The 9,026-nt window shown below is 39.4% G+C and overlaps 1 long non-coding RNA gene across 1 annotated transcript in view; it reads left to right on the forward strand.

Annotated features, from left to right (window-relative positions):
• Nucleotides 1-9,026, forward strand: part of LOC122646112 — a 35,451-nt gene that overhangs the window by 9,826 nt on the left and 16,599 nt on the right. The window contains exon 3 of the long non-coding RNA XR_006330563.1: nucleotides 6,339-6,582. This is a non-coding gene — a long non-coding RNA (uncharacterized LOC122646112). The remainder of the gene's footprint in view (nucleotides 1-6,338; nucleotides 6,583-9,026) is intronic.

A 9,026-nucleotide genomic window follows, 5' to 3' on the forward strand; every position in this document is an offset into this window, starting at 1 on the left:
CATCATGGGGAGCTTTGCTGTTCAAGACTCAAAAGGGCCAATGTCGAATTAAACCATAAAATGACCACTCAGGAGTGAGAACGACATGCCTGTAATGGAACCGTTCAAGACTCAAAAGAAGGTTAGAAAATGGAAAATTGTGATCTGATAAGAGGGGAATTTTTACCTTTGCTCGCAAGTGTCGTCGAAATACTTCTCAGAGAAATCTGGAAGAAAATATTGGCAAATGTGATCCCACCTTTGTTTGTTGGAACTCTAACGGCAACGAGAAGAGGGAGGAAAAAAACAAGAAAGTTTTGTTCGATTTCGGCAAGAACCTTCAGGGGAAAAAGAAAAAACAAACAAAAAAAATGGTGATCAGAAATGAAATACGGAATCCTTTTCAACTTCGAGTGCAAACGAGACTAGCTTTCGATCTTCAAGAGAGAAATCGGGAAGAAATACAGGGAAGAAGACTAAGAGGCAGAGAGAAAAGACAGAGTACCTTGAATAGAGGAGAGAATACAGGAGTGTACAGAAGGGGGTCGGGCGGGGCAGCACAAAGAAATGGAGAAGGAGAGATTCGTGAGAGGAGAGAGTCAAGTGGGGAGGTAGACAGATCGGATTCGGATCGGATGTGATCGGATCCCGATATTCTCTGGTCGAATATGGATATTTCTAAACGGATTTGGATGTGGATCGGATTTAGACTTTTGATCATCCGTTTATATCTGTGCCTTATGTAATCTGGGCCTTCCTCCTTTTAGTGGATACAATTCACTCTCAGTCCATATCTTTTAGATCGTGGTTCTCTTTTCATCATATTCTAGAACCTATTGAATCTTCAAAAAGACTCAAAATTATTATTTACTTAATTTTTTATTATTAAATATTCGGATTTTTTTTCGGACGGATTTTTATCAGAGTATTTGAATTTTTTTCCTGATATCTCTAAACAAATACGAATGTCCCTAACCGGATGCAGATTCGGATTCGGATTTTGGTTATCCATTTATATCCCTAGTCCCAAAATTAGTGAGCGGACTAGTATCATGGTTCGAGAATTTCTGTATCGGATAGCTATCGAGATCTATCTCGATATAATATTTTTTTAGAATCCTGATATCATTTAGAATCAAGTAGATTTCGATGTATTTATCTTTGTTTTTAAATAAACAAAAAAAGGTCGGGCGAAATAACCACCCTGCCCCCCTGAATAGCAGGCTCATGTGTCTAGGCGCAAGTTGCGCTACGGCACAATCAATTTTTAGTACTTTTTTTTTTTGGAATTGGAGGTGGCCAAAGGCTAATTCCCCCAGGGCTCGTACACAACTCCACAACACACTCTCTCAGGTGGATGGTCCCAAGGGGAGAGACGGAGTCGAACTCAGGACCTTCAACTTCCTTAGGCCTCGTCCCTTGCCAACTATGCTGCCCCTTGGGGTTAATTTTTAGTACTTTTTAACTATTGACTATTCAAATGGATCGGTAATAGATCCGATCCGTTATGGCTGATATCGATCCAATTGGGCCAATTCGATATCGTCAAATGACTAAAAAGGGTAGGATATTTTTTACTTTGTCAATAGAGGTGGAAGTCAGTCCCATGGGTTAAGAAGGATTCTTCTTCATCACCATTGAAGCAAAACCTTTGCTTGGCGAATCAGAAATCTCGAAATAGTTGGATCCAAATGTTTTCTATTTCTAATAAATATAATATAAATTATCAAATATTCTTATAAGTTTAAAATTTTCGTATGGATGGTGCTTGTAATATTTTTCCAATATACTATTTTATCATCCGCAAATTCGAATTGGACTGGAACTTGATAGGTGTATAAGAGGTGAGGATCAAACTCTAAACAAAATTTCATCCCACCTTAACTAGCAATTAAGGAAATGACCGTGAACTATTACATATTTTTCGCCACTTGGGAGCTTAATTGGCTCAACTTAGTGGATATCTCATTCAAGTTGTAGGTAGTAGGTTAGAGCATAAATACAAAATGCTATGTTGTGAAATAAAACTTCGGATACTAGAGATAAGTAAAAATACATGGTGGATCATATTATTGAGATTCAAGTTAAATCGTTAAAATTGAAATGAATTTAACCAAAAAAAGGAAAGAGCTCCAAGGCCACATTGATCCGTCTCCAGTAGTTCAAAAACTTCATCACCTCACTAGAATTAGTTCTTATCTCAAGATTCTGGATTACCAAAGCCATCACTCTATGCAGGCCTTGAAGTAGGCCCTAAACTATTGCTTTCATATTGTCGCCTACACCAATAAAATTAAGAAGAAGATTTCGAGTGAAGGGAAGGACAACAAAATGCTCCTAGTAGGAAACAGATAATAAAGATAAAGACAAACCTGCTTAAAGAAGATCTTTTGAGTTGTTCTTTGCTTGCAATTATGTGACACATTGTACTTGTGATTATAGTCAGAAAGACTCCCCCATCCTTGGGATTGATTTTTATTTAGCTCAACAGTTGTTTGAGGAATTGCCTTCTCCACCTATTGTAGATGGAAAATAATCCTCTCTAATTCCTAGTGATATCATGAACTTTGAAGAGAAGGTAAGCTCTTTATCAGCCTAAGTTAAGGACTAGGGGGGGGGGGGGGGGGATTCCCTACACATTTGACCTTGGCTCATTATTGACGAGATAATGGCCTACTTCACATCCATAGCAATGCATTCAGTTACTGATAGAAAAAAAGCACCTCTCACCCCCTCCCCCTTCCCCCCCTCCCCCTTCCCCCCCTAGTTGTAGATTGTGGGCTTGTCTTAGCCTTTCCCTTAGCTTGTAGTTGGCCTAAGGGCCCTTGAGTAGGATAGTCCCAAAAAAAAAAAAAAAAAAAAGGTTATTGATAGAGAGATGAATCATGGTATACACTATTGTGGACTAGTTAAAGCGTTACGTATGCGCAATGAAGATTGTATACACTTCGGTCTTTTTCAATAAAATCATCACATAGTAAATCTCACTTGATATAGGAAAGCCACACTTTCAAACCCTATTCATTTTTTCCCCTTTTCTAATTTTATTTTTGTTAATAATAGAGATAATTTAAGTTGTTGAAGCACATCCCGGGCAGTTAGCACCCTTAAGAAAACATTTTTTCGGGCTCAAAACCATGCTTAACTGAATGATTCACACATAACCCCTCCTACAGATTTGGGAGAGGATCAATTAAATCAATTAAAGGAGGATTAAGGATGTGATTGTAAGTCTGGCTCAAACTATACTCAATTCCATCCTATAGCAGCTGCCCACGTCCTTAGTGGTATAATTTTTTTTAGAGTCCTTCTAGGTATCACTATGCCTAGTAAAGTATAACGTTTCACTATTAGCCACTTGACAGTACATAGGTTAGTGCATAGGTTAGTCCATGTGATAGGACCGCACATAAATCTCAATGATCAAATTTTAGTCCAAAGTAAGCAACGAAAACCATTCAAACTCTGATTCAAAGTTTTAGTAAATTACTAAAATAACATCGAATGGAGATAAATATAAAATACAAAATTGCATCTTGTGTAATTTTACCTACTTCCTCTACTCGTTTTAAGCTGAAATTGTACCAATAAGATGCTTGCCTGATCCTCTATCACATGGACTAACCCATGTATTGTCATATGGAAAATAGTGAAGCTTTACACTTCACTAAGCATAGTGACAAGGAAGGAAAAAACAACACAGCCTTATCCCAACAGAAAATTTTCTCCTCCAGTTCCCTGCTCGGCCAAGTTCCCCAGTGCCTCTAATAAGGGAGTGGTGGACCCTACCCGGGCAGGGGTAGGGTGGTCATTGCCCCCCCCCTAGTTAAAAAGGCACTGGGGAACTGGGCTAGGCTGGAAACTGGATGCAATAAAGATCCTTATCCCAACTAAATAGGGTTGCTTACATGGATACTCGTAAGACAGACTTAAAAAATAATAATTATAAAGAGAAAGAACACACTAACATCCGTAGAAAACACAAAAAGCAACCTAAAAGGGGTCGACAACACGTATCTTGATCCTCCATACATATTTATTCGATGCCATGCTAGAGAGGAGGCCCAAACTACGCAAGTCTTTCCTCACTACTCCTAGGATCACTTTAGGTCTGTCCCTAGCTCTTTTAAATCCTTCAATTTGAATCAAGCCATTCCTCCGAACTGGAGCATTCAGAGGCCTCTATAGAACATGACCGTGCCACCTCAAACCACTCTCTCATAGCTTCTCATGACAAGAAAGAAAACCCTAACAATAATCAGAAGTCTGAACCATTCAGTTGACCAGCAGCTACATACATCCTCCTACAATGAGGCTAAAGGTTGGTAGACCACTGATGAAACCAGATGATTTTATGTTATATTACTTAACAAACCAAATCTGCTGTGAGACTAAAACATTTGAAGATTAATTACAAAAAATACAAGTACATCATTGACATTATTCAATAAATCCCAGTCACCTAGAATATTTTGTTCTCAAATCAAATTGCCATTGTAATAATCTGTTCTCTTGCTTTCTTTATTAACAATCTATAGCATGCTTAGAAGTAAAAATTGTACAACAAGCTTAATCTGTTAACAAATACAAACAGAGGGCATTGGAAAATCACAAAATAAAATGAAGCACCTGAGATAGAATTACTGCTCTAGTTACAGGGAGGATACGAGAAATGAGAACTCAAGAAAATTCTCTCCCCCCCCCCCCCCAAAGTAAATACTGTTCATTAGAAGTATCACTTGTAGACTTGTAGTGGCAAGCTGAGATTGCAAACAAAGTCACAAAGATGGCATGGTCAATTATTATGCTGAAAACATCTGAAATAAAATAAAAAATAAATTACCTGCCAATTGTAATGACATTATCTCTTCAGGGGGAAAAACAATAAATTGAACTTTGCACACACAGATGTATTCATTTGAAAAGCTAGTTGACTGCGCCTCTTTATCATTTGAGGATGAACTGAAAGATTTATAATTGGTTTTCGTTTTAGAAGGCATTTTGAAATAATTATGTTGAGAAAATGTTCTTCATTACTTGCACTTTGCAAGGCTATTGTCTTTATTTTAAATTTGTATTGTAGAAAGAATCTAACCTGTCCAAAGAAAACAACAAATCAGGACAGTCTTGATGGTTAAAAGGGGTCTGAATTTTTCACATTTGCACAAGGGTCCTTATTCCTTAATTGATTTCCCACTTCCAACTGCTGTCAAAAATTCAGAAGCAAGAAGAGCAATAGAAACTTTAAAAGGCAGCTCATAGTTTTGGGTCACCTAGAAATTGTCAAATTACTCAAACTGAAAAGCACATAAATTGATAGCATAAAAAAAGAGATGAAATTCACGAAAACAATTCCCCTATGGCTGATACAAATGCCATAATAATAATACAATAAAGAAATGCACTCGGTATGGAATATTTATTTATTACAAGAGTGAATTAGAAAGAGGGGGGGTTGAATTCTTGTATATTTCACACATTGTTTAAACTTACTATGTCAACAATTTATTTTCTATGCCAATTGAAAATTTTGGAGAAAGTTTGCAAAAAAATACAAAAATATTAGTAGCTTATTCACCAAAAAGTAGATTGTCACACTCACACCTCACAGCTACACCAAGTAGATAAGCAAACCTTAAAATAAGAGTAAGATACTATATCAGAGAAATTCTGGGGAAACAGTGAAGAAGACAAAGGCATCACAGATGCATTCTCTAAGATTTTTACCAATAAACCCCAGGAGGTTAAAAAAATTATGGATTAAATAAGCAAAAAAACAAATTGTTTCCCATCTTTTAGAAGTCTTTTACACAGTACTAAGAAAGGCCTAGCAACACATCTATTAGCTGTAAAATTCTTTTCATGACCAATTGAGAATGGGAAAAGGCCAGCAATTCCATGGACTTTTTTTTTTTGACAATTTGTTTATCTCATGAACTTCTTGCAAAGAAGAAACAACAATGAGGGACACCAATGTGATGGCAACAGTTTGTATCTCATCATGTTTGCAAATCACTCTGGTGAACAGCTCAGCAGAGGGGTTTGGGAGGGATTCTTCGTTCAAAGCAAATATATCACCATTCAATGAATCACCCTCTCGAAGACAGGCATTGGCAGGATAATGGCAGCTTCCTGCTCACACCAACCATCTCTGACACAAGCCACTCTAAACCCAGTGCAGGCTGCAAAGACAGCATTCAGGATCTTCAGGCACCAGACTCCATGGCATGGTAACTCGTAAGGTAAAGCACTATTGTTAAAGCCCTCAATTAGTTAGCCTTCTTATAGCCACTTACTGGTAACAGTCAGAGGACTCAAAGAGGACAAGATTTTTTTTGAGTGGATCAATAGAAAGCAAGCTGTGACTTACATTACATGTCCTTTGCATACCGATCTATATTGACAAGTTGATTCTTCAAGAATTTCCCCCTCCAATCACAGCAGGAAAGGTGCCTTAATGGGGGTGGAAGTGGGTGCCGAAAGAGTGCTGCCATTTCCTTCATTGCAACATAGTATGATGCATCAAAAGGATTGCTGCTCGATCCTTTCCTTTTAAGTGCTCTTTTTTCCTTTTCATTTCAACAGGTGAGGACTGTACCAGCTGTATCAATGATGAAAAAGAATAAGGGGTGATCCTGGGAACAAATATTATGGTTTAGAAAAAAAGAATATGCTAATTAGACAACACCTATATGTGAATAAGGTAGCCAATAAAATGAAGCATAGCATCCCATATGCAAATCAATGATGCCTAAGTACATCTCCGCACACACACATTTGTGAGCTACACTAGTACATAATTATATGCTTTAGTGTGTTTGTATTCCTTCCAGCCCTGTTTGGTTGCAAGGGAATTTATTTTCCTGGGAAATAAAATATATTTTACAGGAAAAGTCATTTTTTGTTTGGTTGCAAGGGAAATGCAAATATTTCCCTAGGAAGTGAAATCTATTTTACAGGAAATGCAAATATTCCCTTCACTTCCCCGTTACCCTACTTCCCTTACAACCAAATTATCACACCCCAAAACCTAGGCAGGAACCAAAGCTATAAACTATAACAGAAAGCATGAAACTTGATTAAATCATCCACAACCACCCAAGATCAAACAAACCCACCTAGGGCTAGTTTAAGTCATACAATTATCCACTGTTGTAATATGGGTACAAGGGTAGAACTGTCATAGGGGTATTTTGGTCTTGTACTCTATTCTATTATAAATAAAGCTGGCCTGTGTCACTTTGACACAAGTCATTCCCTCCCAATTTCCGAGATTTCATCATGGTATCCAGAGCCAAGAAAAATTCTAGGGATTCGCACCATGTTTGAAACAGCCGCCTCTCATATCGCCGCAGCAGCACCACCACCACTGTAGCTCCACCACCACTTCTGCCCTCTCCCTTCCATCTCGCCTCTCTCCTTTTTTCCGCGAGACTACAGCCCCTCTTTCTCGCCTCCCTCTTCTCGTTTTTGCCCCCTTCTTTTTTTCCGCCTCACTTCTCTCTTCCCGCCACACCAAACCAGCAGCCGCAGGTTTTTTTTTCCTGCTCTCCTTTTTCCACCTCCCTTGGTGGTGAGTTTATCCCACCAAGGGCTTGCTACTTCATCTGAATGAGATAAATCCCCTTCTTTCGTGGGATTTTTTTATGAGTTGCTTCATTGAGTGAAGCCTCGGAATTAATTTTTTTTCTTTGTGGCAATGTCGGACGAAGAAAATTCTGCTATTTCTTCTGGACAAGGGGGAACCTCTGTGCATCGTGAGAAGGATTTCCCTAGTTTCCAGATGAACTCTGTCAAACTGGACGGCAATAATTACCTCATGTGGTCGAGGTCTGTTTCGCTTGCCGTTGGTTCCCGTGGTTTGAAAGGCCATCTGACGGGTACCGCTATTCGTCCAATTGCTGCAGGGAAGGCCCAGGATAAATGAGGTCTTGATGAGTGCCTGGTGATGTCGTTTCTACTTAGCTCTATTGATCCTGCGATTTCTCAGAGTTATCTTTTGTTGGAGACTACTGCCGATGTCTAGAGTGTTGCCAAAGAAACCCATTCTAAGGTTGGTAATGCTGCCCAGTACTACGAACTCCATCGGAAGATACATAAGATGGAACAGAAGGATCTTACTCTTAGCCAGTACTACAATGCCGTGAGAGGTATCTGGTAAACCTTGGAATTCTACGGGAAGTTTACTGCTACGTGCCAGGCTGACACTGTTGCTTACTGTCAATGGGAAGAAAAGCTTTGGGTGTATGATTTTTTGGCCGGCTTGAACATGGAATATGATCCCATTCGTGCCCATGTCTTGAATAGGGATCCTTTTCCAACCCTTGCCCAGGCATATGCTATTGTTGCCTCTGAAGAAAGTCGACGTGAGGCTATGGTCCACCATCCTACCGTAGAGCATGCTGCTCTCTATACAACTCTCTCTAAAGGAGCTTTGCCTCTCGCTACAGCTTCTTCTATTGTTCAGAACCGTGGTCCCGCTGCCCCATCTGGGCGACCTTCTATCAAGTGTGACTACTGTGGGAAAGAGCATCACACTAAGGATCGTTGTTGGAAGCTTCTTAGCCGTCTACCTGAGTCTCGTGTGCATGGTCAGCCAAAATCTGGAGGAAGTACTGCCCATCAATCCGTCTCTGGGGATGATTATTCCAGTACCACCAATACACCTCTCTCTACCGATGAGATGACCCACCTGCGGAGTTTGATGTCAAGGCTGGAATCTACTACTTCAGCACCTTCGACCAATGCTAGTGTTGCCTCTGCCACTATTGCTCCTTCCTCTGCCAGTCCTTCTACAGGTATTTCGTTTTGTGGTCAGAGCTCCTCTGTCAAATCCACTTCTTGGATTATTGACTCTGGCGCTACCGATCACATGACAAGTTCTCCAAAGCATTTTTCCCAGTATTATCCATTAGCTGGTAATAATAAAGTTCGAGTTGCTAATGGATCCTTTTCTCCTATATCTGGCAAGGGAGTTATAAATTGTTCACCTTCCCTTTCTTTATCTTTTGTTCTTCATGTCCCACATTTTTCATTATAAAGTGACT

This window comes from Telopea speciosissima, chromosome 11 (genome assembly GCF_018873765.1).
Source record: "Telopea speciosissima isolate NSW1024214 ecotype Mountain lineage chromosome 11, Tspe_v1, whole genome shotgun sequence".
NCBI classification, from domain to species: Eukaryota; Viridiplantae; Streptophyta; class Magnoliopsida; order Proteales; family Proteaceae; genus Telopea; species Telopea speciosissima.